Raw genomic sequence first — 25128 nt, forward strand, 5'->3', positions numbered from 1 at the left:
TCAGTACCTAGTTCAATCAGGATTCATTCCAGAGAAGCCTCACGAACATCGCCAGTCATGAGACATTCTCCATGGAGTCCAGGACGACAGTCCTTCACCCTGTTCCTTAAATTTATAGTGTTTCCTGAGAAGCAGAACCTGAGATGGGGACATTTTCATGAAGTGACTTATATGAAGACTGCTCTCACTGAGTCAGTGAGGAAAGCACAAGAGAGCAAAGATTGAGAGGTCTGACCTCAGCCTGATCCCATGGAGGCTCTGGAGCACAATTGCTACCACAAGTTTGTCCCACCTGAGCCCAGGGAGCTAGTCTGTTGTGCTGCAAGCTATTGACTGTGAACACTCCCAGGCAAAGGATGGAACTTCTAAGACACTTCTGGGCAAGCTGTCTTCCAAGACCGAGCTTAGTTAGTTGGAGAAGTGCAGGGTAAGGGAACTTCAGCAGCCAACACTTGGCACCTGAAGGATGGGTATAATAGCCCGGTAAAGGAGATCTAGTCAGGGGGTCAACGGCCTCTTCTACACCCAGAAAATGTGCATGACCAGAGCAGCCTCCAGATAGTTTATGTCTGTGTCCAGCTTTGAAACATTTTCCTAGAGACTAGCATTTGAGTACCTTTTCTATTTTACAAATCAAAATTGAGGCTTCTCCTCTGAATTCCAGAATTACCTGGGGTACATTAAAAGGTTGTCATTTGAATTTGGAGATTTTGCTTTCTGTGATTCCACTATTTGACATTAATAATTAACCTGAGGCCCAATTTAACCAAATTCTTTGAACTGAGTTCACAGAAGGAGTGCAATTTCAAGAGAGCTTGTGTCGATAACCTACTGCTACCCCAGGCATGGACGTTTTAAGCATGCTCTTTTTTTTCTGCTTGGGAAAAAGCTGGGGACAGGAGCAAATGTAAGTGAAGGATGCCATTTTCATTTGAAATATATTTTGGTTGTATTTTTACAGAAAGCAGAATTCAATCAGTGCTATGTAAAATTAACCTTCGACTTCTGAGAACTCCAAGTGAGTTTCTTCTCTCGTGTTCAATGCTGCTACTCCATGTTTTAACATAAGTAGTTTGTGAGCTGGGCATGACTTGTATTCTCATGCTTTGTCTTTTGCCCAGGCTGTTTCCTCTGTCCCACTAGAAGAGTAACTTCCTGACTGGTATTTTGTTTGAAAATGGATTCTTCAAAAGACAGAGCTGTGATCTTTATTTACACCTCTTTCAGGGGACCTATAAACCTTCCCCCGGATGCAACTGATCAAAATCTCTTCTTCCTGTCTTCCTGAAATCTCATTCTTAGGATGCTTTATGGAAGCTATCCTGGCTTTACCATAGCTAAAGACATTTTGAGAAATAAAAGATATACTCCTAAGTTTAAGAAATATTGACAATTTATGTGGATTCTCCTAAGTAAAATGCATTAAAAATCAACTTTTATCAATAGATTGCATAATTTCATTATTTCAACAGATATGTCATCTCTGCACCTAAAGTATTCTGTGTCAGAGCCTCTGAAAATATAGTAATTCGGGTTTATGGATACAGAGAATCATTTGATGTGACTATTGCTATTAAAAGTTTTCCTGACAAAAATTTTATGTATTCTTTTGGCCAAATAAAATTTTCTCCAGAAAATAAATTCCAAAATTCTGCAAACTTAATTGTAGTTATTCATCTCTTGCTTTCTTTTATATGTAAAGTGTTCATTTGTAAAATATAACAGAGAGATGGTACATTTTTCCATTTTATATATGTGGGTAAAAATGTGATGTCATGCTCTATTGATGTGAAATAAGTGTCATTACCTTTGTACTTATATGTAATGAGACATGTTAAATGGAGATTATTTCTAATTTGGGATCAATGTAAGAATATGTAAAACTCAGTGAAGTCAAGGTTATTAAGGTGAAAATATTTGATGACAGGAGTGAAAACTAAATCAATCAACATATATACCTGTTTCAAAATTATCAGATAAATGCTAAGAAGAGATAATTTAGATATTTAAGTTTTATGTTATATTAAAAGAATATAATACAATACACATACCTACACATACACATGCATGAGATTTGGTCTTGTTTTTAAATTTTTAGAGGAATGAATGAAGATCATTTTGAGCATTTGTTTTCCAAAAATATGAACATTTTAATTCCATGTTTATCTAAACGGTAATTTTTTTCCTAAAATATGTATCTATGATAGACTTTTTGTACTCTCTCATTGTATATGGACCAAACAAATTTCACCTCAAAGAAATTTGTGAACAGTGTTTAAGGAAAATTAGAGATGTATTTATTATGGTAAAATATACTGAGCAAATGTGATATATTTGAAGAGGGTCAGATATCAATTATATAATGACCAGTAGACACAAAAAATTTCAAAAAAGATTCAGAGTTTCAGTTTAAATCCAAATATAATTAAAAATATGAAGAAAACTTTATTCATTTCCACCGCCACGTGACAAGTCTTTTAGTCCACTGCCTACCTGACATGTGAATCCTCCATTCTCCTCTGCCTCCATTGCAGATAAGCTTTTGAACTTCTGATATTTTCTTAATGACTTTTGGATATTTCATCTATTAAAAATTGAATTTTTTTTCAGTGACTGTAATTTTTAATAAACATTAAATTGGATCAGTTTTTAAAAGTAGCTGTTTCCAACTAAATGTTATAAGAAACTAATATACAAAAGTGTTCCTGTAGAAAAATAAATGTACTGTTTTAGTTTACAAAATTTTTGTTTGTAGGATATAAACAATGATTCATATTATTAGTATAGATACCTAAAGAACAATGCATTTATTATTTTAGGGTGTTTATATAATATTCTTCCATTACTTTTTTTTTTTAAAACAGATAAAACCCGAAGGTTATCTGGAGGGTCAAATGCAGTTTCACATACATATTTAGAAGTTGTATCTGCCCATTTTTCAAAAGCATCAAAAATTCCACTGCACTATGACACTGGGTTTCTTCTCATTCAGACAAATCTGTTTACATTTCTGATGAGCAAGGTATAACAGAGAGGGAATTTTAATCCATGGGGGAAGAGTGGGATGATCTGATGAGTGTTTGAGAACAACTGGCTTATATTTTGGGGAAAAAGAAGATAATATCATAATTTATACCATACACAAAATTAAACAGTTGATAAAATAAAGATTAAATTGCAAATTATAAAACCAAAGAACAAACAAATATGAGTATATTTTTTATAGTGGAATTAAGAAACATTTTTTAGAATGATGCCCGTTTCTTCCAAAACATTTTTTTTAAAACCTGACATTTCTTTTGCACAGAGCAGGTAAGAAGATTCATATTTTGCAAAGTATGTTGCATTTATTATAACTGACTTCTAAGTTGAAGAATTTTATAAAATAGGACATAGAATAGAGATAGTGATGATGCCAATTAGGTGAGATAAGATGGAGATCACTTCCATGATTTTAGCACAAGGACAGGGTACTGCCAGCACACAGTCTGAGGCAGGCTTTGAACTGTCTCCTGGAAGCTAAGGCAGAGGATGTCTACGTGTCTAAGGAGTGAGCTCAGGACTCAGGCTTTCACCCTTCTCAGTACACAAATATATAGTCAAACATTGAGAAATTTAGATTTTCACTTACATCTTGCAAGTTAGACAAAATGCTCTATTGATGGATTCTGTCAACAGAACTTACTGCCTCAATTTTTTTCTCTTCTAAAAATTTCCGATAGCAGTGAGCTGCAGTCTTTCTTATCTAGCAGTGGTTTAAAAACACCAAAGTTGAGTGGTAGGCACAGTGGCACAAACCTGTGATCCTAGTTACTCAAGAAGCTGAGGTAGGAGGATTCCAAGTTTGAAGCTAGCCTGGGTAACTTCTCAAGACCCTTTCTTAAAATTTAAAAATCATTAAAGAAGTTCTCGGGATATAGCTCAGTGGTGAAATGCCCTTGGGTTCAATCCCCAATTTTTTAAAGATGCAAAAGTTGAGTAAAATAGTTCTTAATATGTCGATTAACATTTTAAATGCATAAAGAGAAATATTTAAATAATCCTGTCAGTACTTTTTTGTGAAAAGACTATTTTTCCAACTTCATTATAAAGTTAGAGTTCATCTTTGTTCATCTTATCCATCTTTCCTTTGAAGCTTGGATTTTATGCTTTGGGCTTTCCAAATTTTATTTTAAATTCCATGAACCTTGTGGAGAGTGTCAATGATATTGTCAGATCATTTAGAGTTGAATGAAGTTTCTAACAATGACAATTTTTCTTACAGTAAAAATTAGAGTTTATTCATTGGATGAAAACCTAAAGCCATCTCGAAGAGACATTATCTTGACTTTTGTAGTAAGTATACCATTAGTTTAAAACAAAATTTAACCCTGGGATTTCCATGATATGAATAAAGAATTTTTATTCTTACAAAAACTTGTCATAAATGGCATTAATTTGTTCACTATTAAATGGCAGCAAGCATTTATTCAGCAGTGACTGTGGCTAGAACTTGGCAATTTAATAATTATCTCATCTTCATTGATAATTTAAAATTTTTGGTTGAAATATACTTTGATGTCTACATTAAAGAACACCTTTTGGTGTGAGATATATATATATATACATATATATATATATATAGATATAGATATAGATATAGATATAGATATAGATATCATATGCTATTACTCAGTTTGAAAGAAGAATGAAATTCTGGCATTTGCTGGTAAATGGATGGAGTTAGAGAATATCATGCTAAATGAAATAAGCCAAACCCAAAAAACCAAAGGCCAAATATTTTCTCTGATATGGGGATGCTAATTCAGAAAAAGGGGGGTGGATAGGGAAGAATAAAGTTACTTTATGTTAGGTAGAGGGGAATGAAGGGAGGGGAAGGGAGATGGGGAAAGGAATGATAGTAGAGGGAAACAGACATTATTACCTCATGTACATACATGACTACATGACCCATGTGATCCTACAATATGTATAATCAGAAAAATGAGAGAATACACTCCATTTATGTATGATCTATCAAAATGTATAAATGCATTCTGCTGTCATGTACAACTAATTAGAACAAATTTTAAAAATCTAAAAAATTTAAACATTAAAAAAGGGTCAGTATAATTATCCCCACTTTATAGATGAGTAGGTTAAGGGTTAGGGAAATCAGATAACTTTGACAACCCACAGATAATAATTGGCTGAGCCAGGATTCAAGCCCAAGTCTGCCTGTCTCCAGAGACCCAGTACTTAGCCCCTCTCCACTTGTTTGGGGGACTAGGGAGTATGACCCTCGGTGAGCAATTGAGCTTGGAAGGCCAACGTAGCACACTTAATTCGGTGAGCCACGTAAGGGAGGATGCAGGACCAAAGGCAGAACAGCTCCAAGGGAGGCAGTGTGGAGATGAGTACCTCTCTCTAGGGAGAGTTACTAAGGACAAGGATGAGTCCTGAGCTGGGTCTTAAACGAAACCAAGGAGGGGCTTTGACAGAAGCTGGATGATGTCTCTGGTGGAATGTAGCAGGAGTAGAGGTCTGGAGCCAGGAGGAAGCAAGACATGGGGGGATGGCTATGACAGAGGCTTACCCCAGTTGACTGGCCTGCAAGCGCTTTAGGAAGAGATGCCAGTGGCTTTGGTGAATTGCTGTATTTTATGTTTGGGGCACTGTGGTGGGACAGACAGGTTCCAGAGAAGAGGTGACATCTGGCCTCACAGGGACAGCAGACATTGAACAGGCCAGAGGCAATGGCTGTGACATGTCAGAAACCAAAGACAACAGGGAGTCAAGGGAGCTTCTGGGTCATGCCAGAGACAGAATGGAAGCAGTGTTGGAGGAAGGTTATTCTAGAAGTTCTCTTCAGAAAGGAGAGTGAGGGGGCAGAGAACTTCTGGTAATTTATTTAGTATTATCTTAAACATTGGCTGTACTATTTATGCCTATTTAAAATATGCCTTTTGTCTTAGAAGGTAGTCTTCTGCCAACAAGTCCAACCGGTGTCTGTCTTGGACTGAGGTGTTGCCTCAGTGCATGGCCAACTGTGCACATGCTTGGTTCCACCAATGTTTCTTAGAACAGATTAGTGGGTATTTTAAATAAGAACTTATCAATCACATATTATGTTTATGTGTGGCTTCTGTGTTTTCAAGTTGTTAAAAAAAAAAAAACAACATTAAACTTGTATTTTTGTTTTTCTTTTCACTCAAAGGCTCCAGAAGGGTCAGAAGTTGCCATGGTAGAAGAAAGAAATGATACTGGAATTATCACTTTTCCTGACTTCAAGATCCCATCTCATCCTAAGTATTGTTAGATTATTTGTTGGTTAACTCTCTTTTGAAAGCAATGGAGATATTTGGGGCTATTGAACAGTCCATGGAATCATTTACATGTCACTGAAAAATGCTGATGGAAAGAAATTCTGGTTTGGGCTCTTCTTTTAGGTGTAGTGAGTGTCCTAACCCAAGGGAAGGTGGAGTCTGCTGGGTTCTCCTGCTTCAAGGGGGCCCGACAGTGTGTTTCCCTATAAGAACCAAGCTGGTCTGCTCTATTCACAGAGCACCTTTCACAGCAAAGTCTAGACAGTGGACACTGTGGGAATAATGTGCCCACTCCCAAATGCTGAGAGGACAATAGGAAAAAAAGCAGGGGGCGGGTACGAATAGAAGATGTCCATCTTCATATCTTTAGCTTCACTTAGAGATCATTTCTTTGACATTTTAGTTCATATTCCTAGTATTCGGAAAATATTTTGAAGTATGATTTGGAACTCTTATATTGCATAATGCCTAGAAAATAGAACACTTCAATAAGGCCAGGGAACTGACATAGTGGATCTCCTACTGTGTGCCAAGCACTCTGCTAGGACTTTCATCTTCCAATTTTCAAGATAAGCAAAGTAAAGTTCAGAGATGTTTATAGTCATATGACTAAATGGTGGGACAGAAATGGGAACCAGATCTCTTGGAGGGCAAGACTCATCCTGTTCTTTGCTTCTACCCTATCACTGGCCTTGAGCTGTAAACTTTCTGAAACTCTGTATTTGTATCATTTAGATAGGTTTCACATGATCACTTGGTTCTGAAAACCTAGTCCTGATTTTCTGGCAAACTATATAGTATATTATATTTATGGATATGATTCAGCTTCAGGGTTGGTTCATCAATTGAATAATCAATATTTTTCAATGAAAATATTTTCTAGTTATAGATATACTATGATCTATTAGAAAAAGAGTCAGTAATGCGGAAGTAAATTTCAGGTGTTTGTAACAATTTTTCTTAAAAGGCATATTTTTAAAATAATTTTAATAGTTCTCTCAAATATAATACATTGATTAGGTGTGCAGAACTCTGTAGCTGCTTTGAGTGTCATCTAAGAATGGAATTGTGTTTGAGGGTTTTGGAGCAAGAATGACCAAGTTTGAGTCCCAGCTCCACCACCGACTAGTTGTGTGTCCTTGGGCAAATTACCTCACCTCTCTGGGACTTAAGTTTCTTATGATAACATAGATATCATAATATAACCTATTCCACAGTATTTTTATGAAGATTAAAATATTTAACATATGTGAAGCTTTAGTGCATGGGCCATACTAAGTGTTCCTTTGAATATTAGCTGCAATCAATGAGTGAATTAAAGGTATATTATCTGATGTTACCTACAATTTTAAATGTGATGCCTTCACAGATACAGTTTGTGGACAATTAAAGTTAACTACAAAGAGGACTTTACAACAGTAGGAACTGCAGATTTTGAAATTAAAAGCCATGGTAATTTCTTATAAATTACTGAGATTTCCAACGTGTGTGTGTGTGTGTTTTAATAGTTCTCAATAATTTTGCAGAACAAAAATTCAGTAAAGAATGAAGAGGGTGGCGAGGTGTGATGGACAGAGGTGGACTGGAGTCAGAGTACTGTCCATCTGGTTCACTGCACTGTATTCCTTGAACTCTCTGTGCCTGGTTTCCTCATCACGATTGTGCAGCTGGTCAGATCAATGGGAGGAAGAGACTTAGCCAAGTCCTAGAAGATCCATGGTTCTCTAACATTGTAGAGATTGTCTACTCCAGTCCCCTGGTCCAGGTTCTTACAACAACTTTGTTTGGTCAGAGAATCAGAATGCTGCCTTTGAACCCTTCAGCTCAAAAAACCGATGGTGTGTTTGGAAAATGACGATGTTTTGGGGAAAAAAAATAACATTTATTCTGGAAATAGTCATATTGATTATACTAATAATTAACTTATAAATGACTCCTTCCATTCATTTCTCATAAGAATTTCCCAGAACACTAATTTGTATGTAAAGTTGCTGTTTAAGCTTTATAAACTGTGCTTTCTGCCCACCAGGTTGATGAGAGGAAGAGAGGTATTTATATTTGAGGGATAAGAGCAAGTACACATAAAAATTGAAAACGTTTAACGTGCTAAAGCCACAGCAACAAAATACCCTCAGAAACACCCAAAGTCGGCTTATTAACTCTCTTGGATGCTGTTCACAGTTACAGTCCTTACTCTGGTTTTGCCTCTGCCCTCCAGGGCAATTTCCTGTCCCAGAGAGCAGCAACCTGAGCAGGTGGACTCTGACTTTGTTCTTCTGTAGCCCGCCCCTCACCCTCTGCCACTGCTCCTGTTGGGCAGCCTCCTCCTAAGGGTTAAGCAGACTGCAGAAAGAGCATGTGGATAGGACTGGGTGGTGTAACAGCAATTCTCAGTGGACACAGGGAAAAGATGAGAATTTGAGATTGATATTCATATTTTAGATCCAGAATGGAAGGGAATTGCTAAACCCCAAATAATTTCCAATTTAATGAATATTTATCAAAACCTTACCATATGAAAGGTTTGGGGGGAAGGCTGACACAGAAAGAAGACCAGGTCTGTGACCTTGCTGAGCCCATGCAGGGTTTCTGGGGCAGAAAGCTGCCAATCACTGAGGGGAAGATCATGACGATTCCCAGGGATATTGATGATGATCACGACAGGGAAGAACACTGATGCTGGTGTTTTTCATCTATCCATTGTAACAAGACATTTCTTGCTTGAGGTATATTTATAGTTTCAACCATCTTGCTTTTTGGGTTTTCGTTTGTTTATTTTTGTTTGGTTTTTGCTTAGGTGTATCTTTACTTCTCTATCTTAGTACAACCAGAAAATTGCCACACCAGCCACAAAAACTTTCATAATTTCAAGATCACCACAAAAGCTAGGTAAAAACACTTTTAAAATTTTCAGATTCTTGTAGTTCCACCATGGAAAACAGGTTTCATTTCAAGTCAAAAGGACTTGTCTGAGACCCTGTGTTGAGAAAGATTCTGAGGCTCGGTGTGAAAAAGAAAACCCTTATGATTAACGTGATAGTTGTGGAAAGTGGGTTCAAGAGGGTTGACTGAAGTATTTTTGCTGATTCCACTCTTGCTCTTATTCTTAGTCTCTTCAGCACATAGTCCTGAAGTTAAATATCATGGTCAGGTATCAAAACTGCATGAAAATATTCACATCTTTGTTACTCATGGCCTAGTTAATATTAATTGATCATATAACTTAATTATCAAAATCATCTATAGAATTGATTTGAACTAGCCCAAAAATTCCAGTTGGCAGATGTGCCATGGAAAATTGTCTTTGGGGATACTGGCTTGTCTTTTTTATATTTAAAGATGGAAAATTCATGTTTTCCTTGAACTTAAAAGGCAAAAATGGGCTAAACTAAAAATAACTTGCCTCAAAAGCATGATGTTGTCCCCTTGGTGAAAAGGAGCATCAGGGAGTGGGTCCCTATTTTTGCCACTCTGTGTTATAGTCATGGCAGCAGTGTGGTCCCTTATAAAAGACCTGGATGCTGGTTCAGTTCTTCACTAACTCATTATTAGCATAACAACTAGGGAAGTTAGCAAGTTTTTCCATCTCCTGGGACTCCATTCTCTCTCATGCCCATGGGAATAATACTTGCTCTGGTTCTACCACTACAAGAGTGCAAGAAAATGTAAAACTTGATATGAGCACTGTTTCAAGAATAAAAAGCTAATTAGAACAATTTTTTTAAATTAAAAAAAAAGAGTAAAAGGCAAATTTCACATGGCTGTGTTTTATCCGTATCTCATTACACCAATGATTTTATCCAAAGAGGTTAATTATATTCTCTTTGATAGATATTCTCATAATCAGAATGTAGCTGAAGCTTAGGTTTCTGTCATTTTTGCAATAAGAAGTGATTTGGAAAAGAAAAGAAAAGAAAAGAAAAGAAAAGAAAAGAAAAGAAAAGAAAAGAAAAGAAAAAAGTGATGAAAGAAGCAACCCAAAAGACACAGGTAAGAGAATTCATTCACAGAAATGGAAAACTGGGAGCAATTTACCAGAGTAGAGAGGTATAAAGTGGGTTTTCTCCCCTAATTGTTCACAGAACTAAAAGACTTAAAACTTTGGTCTTTAGGAGCTTCCACTGTTGGAAATAGGTAGGTTACAGTGACATTTGTTTTCAGTTTGGAAACCTGAGTAGGTAAAACCTAGTTTTCATAAGCAATTTATGTCATTTGGACATGAAATCTTCAACTCTGGATAAGGTTCCATCAGGTAGAAAGTGGTACCCAAATTAGAGACTCAGATTCTGAACATTATACATCATTTCGAATCAAAGATTTTAAGCCAGGGGTCTTTCTGACTGTTCTAGAAACTTCTAGCAGGATTGACAATTCCTTGAGGGCATTAGTCTCTGTTCTGCTTATCTGAAGAAAAAAGTGGGAAACTGGATCTGATAAATTCTCTGGAACAGGACACAATATTTCACATTGTGAATCTTACCAACCTCCTAAAAACCACTTTATTAGGTCACGAAAGTGGCCAGGCTTCTCCAGAGTAGCCACAGCAAAAAATTCCAACTTAGGTTAATAATTATGTTTGAAGTGACCAATGATGAATGAATTTCTTATCCTTATCCAAGTAAAGAGATACATAGGAACAGAATGGGGACCCACATAGATCACAATACTGTACAGTACTTGTGAAATTCTCAAAGCAATGCACATTATTCCATTAGGTAGATTCTTCAGAGAAATCTAAGTAACTGATGTCAGATATGTCCTCTCTCCCTACACCCTGCATTTGGTTGCAACTCCTTTGTCTCTGAAGCCTGGGATCCCATATTTCATCAAGGTTAGTTGGTTAGAATAGCTAATATGGCTGTATTTCCTTATTTATTTTTAGGTTGTTTTGTCTATGCAAGGACAGAGGGGGAAAAAATCTCAGATTTTGTTCCTGTGTGACCTCAGTGTAGACATTGGAATGGAGAAAAGAATGATGGTGGGGTGCAGGGTGAGGAATTAGGCAAGACAGTCAGGAAAACAAGAGCTGAGATTCAGGCCTGGTAGTAAGTTCACCAATGGCTTAAGTACCACCACATAGGAAGTGCACTGCTCTTATCAAACATTAAGTAAATGTGCACTGAATTGAGTTAAATGTAATTCATATCATATGTGCCCAGAGGGGTGAGAATGCACTAAGACAAACTCATTTGACTCTTGAGTTAAATCTTATAAAGTCTGTGCTTGGGAACAAAGGAGGGAATTGTGTCATGATGCAAAAATAATGAATGTTAACTCTTAGAAATGATTTGGTTTCACCAGGTACAGGTGAAGGATGTCTTTGGCCAGGTTGTAGGAGGGAATACAGTAATCTTGAAAGCACAAATAGTGAATGCAACTAAGGAAAAGACAGTATGGATCCAAGGAGAAGAACAACAAATCATCAGGGAGTTGCTTCATTTATGGTTGACATTTCCATTGGTGTGACAGCCCTGGAGTTTCATGTGAGCAGAATTCTCATGTGTTGCCATTTCTACTATTAGTCTGTGTGGCAGCTATTACATAGGAAAGATGGCGAAAATTTTATGTGTAAGTCCTATGAGCTGCTTTAAAACATTTGACTTGTATGCACAGAAGATATATAGATATCAGTCTCAATAAAGGGTAACAATCCATTGATTTTGTTTTTAGGAATTTTTTCTTATGTTAAACACAATATCCAAATCTGGAAATAAGAACCCACAAGTGGAATGCAAGAATATTAGTAGAATCTTCTCTTACCTGTTATTTTCAGCTATGATCAATCATCTCTCCCCAGTCTCACATGGAAACTCCATCAAGAATCACCTACATTTCCTTTCTCCCTTCCAGGTCCCCACCACTCCTCTGAAACTGCCCTTGCATAGATTATCCATGAGCTACTTGCTAAAATCACTGAATAATGTTTGGCCCTTCGCTTCCTCCTAGATATTTGGTGCAACAAACTAATATGCTTTTCTTTAAACAACCTCTGTCACTCCAAGTTTTCTTGCTTTTCATTTTTCTTCTTTATTCTTTATAGCCTCCATTATGGACCAATGAATGCTTGCTTGCCCTCTAACCTCAGGTATCTGGTCTGACACTCCTCTCTTTTCAAGTGACACATCTTATTTGATAGATTTCCTTAGTGATCCCATCTACTCCCATCCCTTATGGTGAAGACGCATCTCAGACACTCAAGAGCCTTATGCACTTTGCCTTCCCCATATCTTTTTGTTGTTGTTGTTCTCCTTAGTTGTACAAGACAGTAGAATGCATTTTGACACATTGTACATAAATGGAGTATAACTTCTCATTCTTCCAATGGTATCTTTTTATTGAATGGTTCAAGAAGCATAAACACTACTTTGTTCAAAACTAAGGAATGCCTGCCAACCTCACACCTCACACACTCCAGGTGCCCTAGTTCAGGGGATAGTCCCAGTGGCCACCCAGTTCCTCACTCTCCTCCCTGTCCCACCCCTCACTGTGGCAGGGAGATAGGGCGATCATCCCGAGCACACATCTGATCTTGATTAACCTTGTCCCTCTGTCCTCTCCAAACACTGCTCACCACTCTTCCCGGCACACCCCAAGCTCTGGCATGCTGGATGGTTTGAGGTGACTTATGACTTGAGTAGAACAGCACAAAGAATTAAGTGAGTTATCCCTTTAAGTTATCCTTTTAGATATATAAAGAATAAGTACCCATGGAATTTACTTTCCAATTTATTTTGTTCAGTGAGAACACACTTTGGGAATATCCTCAATGAAACTCTGAAATTCAAACTTCTCCAGGAATAAACTAAAATAAAATATAATTAAATCCATGTCCAGCAACAAACCTTCAAAGCGACCCATTCCAAGCTGCCTCCCTTTTAGTGACTGACAGCAGCGCCTTGCTTACTAAGCTGTGATTTGGAATAAGTGATAATTTACTGTCTGTGAGAGAGGGGATTTTTTAAGCTAAGGCATAAAAGTGCATTATTTGCCCTTTCCAGGGAAGGGATGTGACTGGCAATGCTGGGGTTGTGGTGACTTGAGTGTCCCAAATCCACTAGAGGAATAGCGGAGAGGTCAGGAGAAACCAGGCATGGTGCGAGAGACGATCCAGCTGCATAAGAGAAAGCAATGGCAGCCGTCCATAGCTATTTCCTCTCCATCAGCCTCTTCCCCAGACACACACTCCCTCCCGCCACCCACTCCAGTCACCAAGGAGCACTTTTATGCTTCACATGGGCCATGGTCACAACTTTGCAAGGACCAAACCCTCCCCACCAAAATTAATTCATTGAGTATTTCCCTGTTTGTGCGCTGCTTCATTTTGGATGGAGCAATGGTACAGAGGGTCCCGTCCTTCCCACAGCTTAGAAAGGGACCCTGAGGGGTAGTGAGTGCTTCCTCTCCTTATTCTTTGATTCAAAGGATATTTTATTAGTTCATTCAGAGTACAGAACTTTAAGAAGGAAGAGTAAGAATCATTTTCTAAGAACTTCCCCATCAGAGTTATATCCTCGAATTTATCTCCTGGGTGAATTTTGACTAGTGTATAATGTAAACCCATAAGGTGAAAACGAGGGAAAGAAGAAAGGCGTGGGAACATTCGAGAATTAGGTTTTAATCTATCAGTAAGGGAGTGACTTGCAATTATCATTCTCCACGAATCAGGTGCTCCCTGAAACAGTTTCTGAATGTTGTATTTTTAAGGGAGTGACTTTCTTTCTAACAGGTTCTTGGAGCTTTAGATAAAAGTGGCCAGGGCTGTGGAGCAAGTGGTGGCAGAGGCAATGCCGAGGTATTCACTCAGCAGGACTCCTGCTCCTCACCAACGTGGACACACACCACTCCTACCAAGTGGTACTCATCCCGTTCCCAGTCAAGCCACGTGAGTGTTCTTACCCTAAAAACCCACTGCTTTTCCTGGCCCTTCTTCCTCCAAATCCTGTTTCCAGTCAAACACAATAAAGCAAAACAAAATAATTTAAAAATTATTTTAATATGGCAAGAAAACTTAACATAAGATCTACCCTCCTAACAAATTTTTGTGCGATACATGACCATTGATGATAGGTAACATGTTGGACATAGATCTGTGGACTTATTCATCTTGCTTAACTGAAAATTCATACCCATTGACTAATAACTCCCAATTCTCCCTCCCCTGCCAGCCCCTGGCAACCACCGTTCCATTCTTAAATTCATTTCTCATCCCTCATATAAGTAGTGTTGTGTACAATTTGTCTTAACTTGAGTGTCTTATTCCACTTAGGCAATGTCCTCAAGGTTCAACTATGCCTTTGCATATTGCAGAATTTTCCTTTTTTTCTAGGGCTGGGTTGTATTCCAGCGTATTCCAATGAATTCCTTTTCCTCTTGGATTCATTTGTGAATGGACATTTAGGTTGTTTTCACTTCTTGACTGTTGTCAATAGTACTGCAATGAACACGGAATGATAATATCTCTTTGAGATTCTGATTCCAATTCTTCTGCATAAATACGCAGGAGTGGGGTGGTTGGATCATCTAGTAGTTAATATTTGGTTTTTTTCAGGAGCCTCCAGAGCAGTATTACTTTACGTTTCCACCAACACTGTGCATGTGGGTTCCAATATCTTCACATGGTCACCAACCCTTGCTCTCCTTTTTAAAAATAATTGACATCTTGATCGATAAGAGGTGATATCTCATTTTGGATTTTATTTTGCATTCTAAGACATGCAGTGATATTGAGCATTTTGTTTATATAGCTATTGACCATTTTTATTCTTTCATGAAAAATGTCTATTTGAGCTCTTAGCCCATTTTTAAATTGGGTGATTCATTTTTTAGCTATTATGTTATAAGAACTCCTTATATATTTTGGAGATTAACCCCTTATCAGATGTATAGTTTGCAAATATTTTTTCCCATTCCATAGGTTGCCTTTTCACTCTATTGTTTGTTTACTTTGCTGTGCGGAAACTTTAAGTTGGTGCAATGCTGCTTATTTATTTTTGTTTTTGTTGTCCAGGCTATTGGTATTATATTTATGAAATCATTGCCAAGAACAATGTAGTGAAGATTTTAAGATTTTTAAATTATTATTATTATTAAGATTGAATCAATTTCCATACTAATTATTGGTCAATTAAGAATTTATTTCTTCATGATTGAATCTTGGTAGTGCTAAAAGAAAAACTCTTGGCAAATCCAGCAGAATATTGAGCAAAAAGCAATTCACAAATTGAACAGCCAGCAGAACTAGGAGAGGTTCAGAGAGCTCTAACTGAAGTGTGAGCCAGGAGTATCCACATTTACCTGCTGAAAACAGAAGAGAGGAAGAGAAATAACTTCAGTGTTTGCCTTGTTTGGATATGGTGTGATAAGTTGACAACTTTTGGCAAACTTAGCTAATTATTACCAAAAAATATGCTCTTGTTAATCTTTCAATTTGTTTCTGTACTTAAATTAGCTTGCAGTCTATTACCTATGAGCTCACTGTATAGAGGCAGCCTCAGGCCAAATTTAGTTTTAACAGTGGGTTCTGTGCTCCAAGATATTCATCCATTTCTTCCAGGTTATCCAGTTTGTTAGCATATAATTGTTCATAGCAGTCTTTTATGATCCTTTTTATTTCTGTAGCATCGGTTTTAATGTTTCTTCTTTCATTGCTGATTTTATGTATGTAAGCTCTCTCTTTTTAATTAGTCTGTTTATTTTTTTTTTCTTTTCAAAAAATCAACTCTCAGTTTTATTGTTTTTCTACTTTCTTTTTTTTAAATTTATCCTCTAATCTTTGTCATTTCTTTCCTTAAGTTTGGGCAAAGTCAATTCTTTTTCTTGAGGAGTAAATTAGGTTGAGATTTTTATTCTTTTCTAATGTAGGCATTTATTGCTATGAATGTTCCTTTTAATATTGCTTTTGATGCATCCCATGAGTTTTGGTATGACTTGTTTTCATCTTCATTTGTCTTGGTGTATCTTCTGTGTGTATGCATGTGTGTGTGTGTGTGTGTGCGCGCGCGCGTGTGTGCATGCAAACTGGGGAACAAACCAAGGGTCTCACACGTGCTAGGCAAGCGCTCTGTTGCTGAGCTACACCCCCAGCCCATCTCAATGTATTTTCTAATTCCTTTTTTTTATTCTTCTATGACTTAGTTCAGGAGCATGTTGTTAATTTCTTCATATTTGTGCATTTCCCAGTTTTATTTCTTCTATTGATTTCTAGTTTCATTCTGTTGTGGTCTAAAAAAACTACTTGGTATGATTTCAATTTTCTTTAATTTGTTGAGACTTATTCATGACCTATCTTGTCATCTGTCTGGAGAAAGATTCATGTGCATCTGAGAAGAATGTGCATCCTGCTGCTGTTGCTTGCTGTATTCAGTTTATGCCTGTTGGGTCCCTTTTGTTCACAGTGCTTGCTTGACTCCTCTGTTTCCTTACTGATCTTCTGTACAGATGTCATTTCCATTATTGAAAGTGGGTGTTGAAGCCTCACACTCTTACATATTGCTCTGTTCCTTCCTTCAGTTTTGTCATTGTTGACTTTATATGTTTAGGTGTTCTGATGTTAGGTGCATTATATTTATCATTGTTAGACTGACTGTCCTAGTAGACTAACCCTTTTATCATCATAAAACATTCCTCTTTGTCTCTTTTGACAGTCTCTGATTTAAAGTCTATTTTGTCTTATAGCTTTTTTTAGGTTACCATTTGCATAGAATATCTTTTCATTCCTTCACTTCCACAGCACAATTCAAACAGCTTTGTCAGCGTTCCACATCAAATTCTTCACCAGATTCCAATCAGCTCTACAAGTCCAAATCTATTTTGAGTGGGAATAAACTCCTCCAAGATCTTCTCCTCGCTTTCCAGCTGGCTTCATCTTTCATCCTTCTGTTCCACATTTTCCTTTCAAAGGCCTTGTGCTCGAATCTCACTCACTTCCTTAAGGTGCGTGAGAGGGGTCCTAGTTCTGTCATGCCTCTGCCGGGAGGCCCTTTCCTTTCTAATATGCCACAAAAGCTCAAGCTTCACCTTCTTCTCTGACCCCTGCTCCCAAGCAGGCCTGGAAGAGCTGACCTCTTTTAGCTGGGTTTACTAGGGCTGCTATAACGGAGCCCCACAGACTGATTGGCCTAAGCAACCAGGAAATTTGTTTTCTCACAGTTCTGGAGGCTGGAAGTTCAAGGTCGAGGTGTTGTGAGGTTGGTTTCTTCCAAGACCTCTCCCCTTGCCTTATGGATGACCACCTTCTCATTTGTCCTCACATGGCCATTCCGCAGTGTGCATCAGTGGTCTCATCTCCTCTTAAAAAGGCTCAGTCATATTGGATTAGCTTCCACCCTAATGACCTCATATGATCTTAATGATCTCTTCAAAGGCCCTGTCTCCAAATACATTCGGTTCCGAGATCATGGAAGTTGGGACTTCATCATATTAATTGTGGGGAACACAATTCAGTCCATGGTTACCACCTTGTACTCAGGAGGGTGCTACACCATCCACAGAATGGACTCATTTCATTCTTGAGGACAGGGACAAGATTTTGCTGAAATTTATGTTCCTTGCCTGAAAGAAAGGAGCTTTCACTAAATGTGTTTTAAAGAGATGGACAAACCACCTTTAAAAATATGTGTATTTGTTGCTTTAAAAAATCCTGTTTGAGCATCTTGAGACAATACATTTGCAAAGGGTATATAACGTCACTGCTACCAAGAAATGTGTTTAATCATGTCCTTTACTAATGGTATGGATCAGAATTGCTGTGGAAAATAGAACCTGATATCTGATAAAATGGGTTCTGTTAGAGTCTGAAAATGCTTTGAGTGTTTAGATAGTTTGATTGAAGCATTTATTCTAAGGGATGTTCTCTCTGTGTGTGTGTGTTTTTTTTAACAGATGAGTCATGTGAGAAAATTCTCAGATCAAGAGAGTCCTTGAAAGAAGAAATAGGAAATCTATTGCTCCAAAGTTTCATTTCCCCCGCACCCAGAAGTTATGATGGAATAACCCAGGATCTGCAACATTTTGTCATGCTAGCCAGTTGGTGTAGAACAGACGAAAAGGTCTATAGTCACTTCTGGTTTTTACTTTCAGAGAGGTGAAATAACCTGGTAAAACTAACCCACATTCATTTAGCATGGTCTTACCCTAAAGGAGATATAGATATTCTTCATGTCCATTATCTATAGGGACAGAGTCCTTAGCTAACTCACTGAATCTCCCCCAAGCCTCAGTTTCTTTCTAAAGTGCTTTCTTGGTAATGTCACACTCAAACTTAGACTAGACAGAAATCTGATCAGTATTTCACCATACCAAAGTGAGTTACTGAAAATTCAAGTATCTTGCTAAGTTAAAATAACTGGGAGAAAAACAGACCTTCTTTACAGTGGTCCAATGTTTTATCTCATGGTATTGCCTCTTGGTCCCTGCCCCAGCACTGCCCCTTAGCAGGTGTAACCACTTCATACCTTTGTCATCTCTCAATGACAGGAAAGGACATTATCACTCTAAACCACCATCAGTGGTTTTGGAAAAAAGAGTAAATTCTCTTATTAGAGGCTTCCTACTGACTTGACTGTGGTTTTAGTCAGTTTTTGTTGCTATGACCAAAGCACCTGAAGAGAACAGCATAGATAAGGAAAATTTTATTTTGGTTATGGTTTTAGAAGTTTAGTCCACAGTTGGCCAAATCCATAGCTCTGGGCCTAGGTGAAACAGAACATATGACACAAGGGCTTGGCAGAGGAGAGCTACTCAGGACATGGCAACCAGGAGACAGAGAGACTCCAGTCACCAAGGACAAACTATAAACCCCAAAGGCACACCTCCAGTGACCTCTACCCACACCCTACCTGCCTACAGTTACCACCTAGTTAATCCATATCAGTGGATCAGTTCACTGGCCAGAAAACTAATCTGATTGTAATCTAATCATTTTTATCCCTGAATATTTTTGCATTGTCTCACACATGAGCTTTTGGGGGACACCTCACATCTAAACCATAACAACTGCCTTGGTCAGGGAAATGTTCCATAGAGTATGACTATATGAAGATTTTAAACCTGATCTAAATTTAAAAAAAGGTCCTAGGGGTGTTCAATGGAGTATCTCCATCAGTCTCTGATACTATAACAAAGTACCATAGGCTGGGTGGTTTATAAACAACAAAATTGTATTTCTCACAGTCCTGGAGGCTGGAAAACTGAAATCAGAGTGTAACCACTTCATACCTTTGTCATCTCTCAATGACAGGAAAGGACATTATCACTCTAAACCACCGTCAGTGGTTTTGGAAAAAATAGTAAATTCTCTTCTTACAGCCTGGAAGAAGGCATGGGCCTTCTTCCCGGCTGCAGACTGCCAACTTCTCACTATATCCTTACATGGCAGAAAGAGGGAAGTAAGAGAACTCCCTGGCTCCCATTCATGACGGCCAATCTTCCAAAGGCCCCACCTCCTAATATCATCACATCGGGGCTTAAGATTTCATCATATGAATTCCTGGGAACACTAACTTTCCATCCATAACACAGAAAAGGGGTAAGGCTTAGGTAATCATGATGCCTATCTTTAAATATTTGAGGAACTCATGGTCAGATGACTTTTTCTGCACAAGAGAATTCATCCTATGGCTCTCAATAAGGGTACCAGTAACAGGAGTTAGATTTTGGTTAAGAAGATGTCAGGAAGAACTTTTCAGCAATTTAGCTCTCTGAAATAGAATAGACTCACTGGGGAGGAGTCAATTTCCTACTCTGGGAGGTGGTCAACCACTAGTACTAAGTTGGGGGAGGCAGCGTGCAACAGGAGGAAGTTTGATCAGAGCCTCCAAGTTCAGCCCTGAGACTTCAAATCTGGACTTGGCTGAGAAGTGCTGTGTTATCATATCAGCATCCCAATTCAGACATCCTCTGATCCAGAAGTGAGGAGAGCTGAAGGGAGAGAGCTCTGAGGATTACCATTGGCCAGAGGGGTTCCAGCACTTTCTCGATGTGCTGTGTCCTGGCAAATGAGCATCAGGCAAACAGTTCTCACACCAATGTATCATGGGAAGGACAGGTAGGTGTAAAAGTTCCCATTCCTTGTGCCATGCAGTGGTAAGGTGCTGGGTGGAGTTTGTACTGCCATGGGAAGAAGTTGTTCCAAACTGGGCTTTAATGTACACAAGATGAAGTCAACTCCTGCAGTTCACCTCCAAAAGCGGAGCTGGCAGCGACAGTCATACCAGTTTGGGGATCACTGATCCCATGTCACCACTAACTCACTGTGGAAGTCAGAGGTCTTTATCCTCTCAAAGCCAGTTTGTAAAATGAAAATATTTGCTTGATTCTGTGGCATTGATTTTCTACAGACTTCACTGGCTACACAGAGCATGATTATTTTTTAGATCTTATATAAAAACAATAGCATACTTTAAAGAATCAAAATATTATTCTTGATTTCACCACAAACCACAGCCAATAAGATTTATCAGAAGTTGGTGCTTTTTCAAGCTAACACATACTCTCTTTTTCTTCCTCCTCCCCCTCCTCCTCCCCCTCCTCCTTCTCCTCCTCTGTCCCTTCCTCTTCACTCCTTCTAATGGCTAAATGTTAGGACTTGGTCACAGCTGAAGGCCTTTGTTATTAGTAATGATGCTGGTATTGATGAAGTGTTTGGATGATATTAAGTTGAGAAATCTTTCTTGACATTAGACTGAGAAATGCTTTTTTTCCATAATTAATTAGTGAAAGAAAAAGATGTATCAGAAGTAAAAGAAATCCCAAGAGGCATACATGGAAAAGAATTTCCTTTAGCTCGTTTTCTCAGGGTTTAGGCACGTACACATCAAAGAATGAAGTGAATAATTTATTAACATTTTCTTCAGTTTTTCTGCCCTACTTTTAAGCCTATTTTCTTTAGTTTCATTTGCATTCTAATTAACTACACTACTGGAGAGATCATACAAATTAAGGAAGAGGTATCTAAGAAATATATTGAAATTTTTGTTTGAAATTGTACTCAAACAAGTAGGTAGCTTATTAAAAATGATCTAGTGACATTCTTATGTCTTTGCATGAAACTGTAAAAGTATATGAATAAAATCCATATTTTAAAATATAAAATATAAAATTTACCTTAAATCCTCAATAGTAGTGGTAGTATAAGGGAAAACCTATTATAATTTACGAATGCATATATTTTTAAAACTTAAAGAAATGAAAGTAATTTAGCATACAAGTTTAAAAGGAAGTCCACAAAAAATTTGGGAGAAAATCAGTTAAAAATTTAAGAGCCAGCATTTCAAAATGTCTATCACCTTCCCCACAGTGTTAACTATTGTTAAGAGATTTCTACAGAAAATGGGATCACACTACATAAATGGGATAACATACCCTTCTGCAATGTGCTTTTCTGAAGTATTGGCAAATATCATGAACTCATTTTCACATTAGTGCAGAGAAATCTGCCTCATTCTTTTTAAATAATTGCATAGTACTTGATAAAACCACTATGTCTTCATTTTCTTCACTGCTTATACATTAATGGGCATATTTGCTTCTGGGGCTGCCATAACAAATTACTCCCAACTTGGTGACTTAAAACAATGGAAATTCATTCTCTCACAGTTCTGGAGGCCAGAAATCCAAAAGTTGTCAGCAGAGTCGGCTCCCTCCAAAGTCTCTAGTACAGAATCCTCCCTTGTCTCTTCACGTATCTGGTGGCTGTTGGTGGTCCTTGATGTTCTTTGGGTTACAGACACATCAGTTCAATCTCTGCCTCAGGCTTCACATGGCTGTCTCCCCTGCGTTTCTGTGTCTTCTCTTTTTCTGTCTCGTATAAGGATACTTCTAATGTTATACCTAATTAAGACTTCTTATAAGGAGTTAGAGTCCACTCTAATCCAGTATGATCTCGTTTCAAGACCATTAACTTAATTCTCAAATAAGTTCATATTCCCAAGTACCAAGGGATTTGGACATAGCTTTCTGGGATCACAGTAAAAATTAGGACATACCTTATTAGGGCCATTGACTAAATGTTTAAATAGTTTTCCCCACATTTTCATTATTAGAAACTCCTGGGAGGAAAAAAAAAACTATCATTTTGATCTTTTTTATGTGTCTGTGTATTTCTGTAAGAACTATGTCATTGTGTCTTAGTTCGGGTTACTGAAACAAAGATACCCTGGAAGGGGAACTCAAACTACAAACACTGATTTCTCACGTTCCACAGATGAAGAAGGCCAAGGCCAGAGGGCCTACTGATCTGGTGTCTGCTGAGGGCCCTCTTCCTTATCTACAGACTGCCATCTTTCTCCAGGTATACTTACAAGGTGGAGAGAGAGTAAGGGCTAGCTCTCTTCTCTTCTAATAGAACCACTAATTCCAACAAGGAGACTCCACTCTCATGACCTGACCACCTCCCAAAGGCCTCCTTCCAAAACCCAAAACCCAAAACCCATCACATCAGGGCGTCAATGTACCGGAGCACCGAACACTGTAGCACATTGTCTGAAGGTGAAATTGCTGAATCAGGTGGGCACATAGATGGACTGGATGTATATTTAAAAACGAATGGTACCAATGTCTACTCCCCCCAACTGCATTTAAAGCCTGCCTTTCAACCTTCTTCCCCCTTGTAAAAATCTATTAACTTTTGTCAATCCGTTGAGTCAGAAGTGTCTCACTTTATTAAGAAAATCAATGATTCCCTATAAATTGATGACCATAACTATGTTTATATGTTTCTTGGACACCGATAGTTCTGTGATTATCCTTTTCACATTTTGGCCAATTTTTCTTTGCCTTGTCTATCTTTTTGCCTGTGGTTTTATAGACATTTTTATAAATCATGGAAACCAACCCTTGTCTGTTACGTAAGTTGCAAATATAGGCATGTGTATTAAGTACATGCACACACACATACACACAAACATGCAGACATAAAATATACTCAATATGTTGCAAGTATTTTCTTCCAACCCATTGGGTTATTAACCTTGCTAGGTAGCAGGAGTTTTTAATAGTTGGTAAAATTTGTCTAGAGTTTCTGGAATTGATGTTTCTATAGATCCCTTTAGCCTCTTCCTTCTACTTTCTTTATCAGTTGTTCTCTTTTGAAATTTTTAAGTGAATTACTGTATTTTCAGTAGTAAATGTTTAATTGAGTCTTCTCCTTATATTTCTAACAGGTTTTGCTTTATGTGTTTCAAAGCTATGTTAAGTGCAAAAGGCATATGACTGGTCCATAGTTTTAGTAAATCATAACTTTATCTACATAAAATACTCCTCATTGTCTATTGAGTATTGTGAGTTCTATTTTATCAAACCCTTTATTTTCAATCTTCCCATATCATTTGGTGACTTTGCATATTTAAAAAAAATTCTTTTATTGCTGAAAATTTTTGTTCTTCAACATTTTCAAGAATGTCTGACTTTGAAGGGGATATTTTAAACCTGCCTGAGTTTGTTGAGTTTGTACTTATTCCTGTTCCCTTGTTTTCTATTTCTTTATATCCTTTTCTTCCTGTTGATTCACTTTGGTGCATCCTTCTTTATCCTGTTAAAATGTTATGTTAGTTTCCTTGATAAAAATAACACTATATAGAAGAGTAAGAAGTGCAAGGTAAATGTCCTTGACTTCACTTGCTTTCAAAGTTATGGCCATTGTGGACGATTTCATCTCCTCTCAGAAAAGTTCTTTCCTATACAAACATCTACATCTGGATCTATATCTGTATCTTTTGTTTTATGCCTAGGGGATATTTCCATTCTGTGCCTTGGTTTTGCACTTCATATACATATACATATATATATATGTATATATATTCATATATACTTCATATATATATTGCACTTAATATATTCTAGACAGCTTAATGCTTTTATTTTCCTATTTGGGTATTGCAACAATTAAATATTTGACTGAATTACTTATAATTTTTAATTAAAAGTTAACCATCTTTAGCCGGCACAGTGGTACATGCCTGTAATCCCAGTGGCTTGGGAGACTGAGATAGGAGGATTGAGAGTTCAAAGCCAGCCTCAGCAACTTAGGGAGGCCCTAAGTATCTCAGCAAGATCCTGTCTGAAAAAGAAATATTAAAAAGGGCTGGGGATGTTGCTCAGCAGTTAAACATCCCCTGCGTTAAATCCCCAGTACCAAAAAAAAAAAAAGTAAACCATCCTGCTTTAACATATAACTCTGTAAGTTTTGTTTAACCTTACGTATGTTCCTTCCTTCCTTCTTCCCTGTCTTCCTTCTTTCCTCTTTTTTCCTGTGGTGTTGGGGATCAAACCTAGGGCCTTATGTATGCTAGGCAAGTGTTCAACCACTGAGCTACATTGCCAATCCCTGTGCTTTTATTTATTTATTTATTTTTAATTTAGAGATGTCAGCGGACATAGTGCATGTGGTGAGGAAGATTGTTTTAGAAAACCGGTGATGGAAAGTGTATCACATTCCTAAAAGTTAGTTTAAACTTTTATCTTTATTTTCCTTAGAAAACATTCAAATATGTTGAATACATGATCTGCCACTCTTCCAAAAGTTTCTTCATTAACTGAAGATAGTGCTGACATTTGACCAAGGTTAATTCGGTTGGTGGTTGGGTTGATTTTTTCCTCAGTACCTGATTACAAAAATGAAGGATCTTGACAGAAGAATTTCATTCAACTTGCCTTGAACAATAACCGAGCTTGTCTGTAGTTTGGGGTGATGTTCTGGGCTTTGCACTTTTTTATAATTATTTCAGTCTTTCCAAACTCCCTCTTTAAAACAAACTAAGGATATATATTGTCCATGTTGACATGAATATCCAATGATATTTTTCTATATACCTAGGAAAAAGAGGTA

General features: G+C 37.6%; 1 long non-coding RNA gene across 1 annotated transcript; it reads left to right on the forward strand.

Moving 5' to 3' along the window:
* The first annotated feature begins 797 nt into the window (after nt 1-797).
* Nucleotides 798-24041, forward strand: LOC124964958 (uncharacterized). Its single transcript, XR_007105048.1, has 5 exons — nt 798-907; nt 4265-4335; nt 6197-6288; nt 14032-14187; nt 18186-24041. It is a non-coding gene; the product is annotated as an uncharacterized LOC124964958 (long non-coding RNA).
* Nucleotides 24042-25128: the final 1087 nt, after the last annotated feature.

This window comes from Sciurus carolinensis, chromosome 14 (genome assembly GCF_902686445.1).
Source record: "Sciurus carolinensis chromosome 14, mSciCar1.2, whole genome shotgun sequence".
NCBI classification, from domain to species: Eukaryota; Metazoa; Chordata; class Mammalia; order Rodentia; family Sciuridae; genus Sciurus; species Sciurus carolinensis.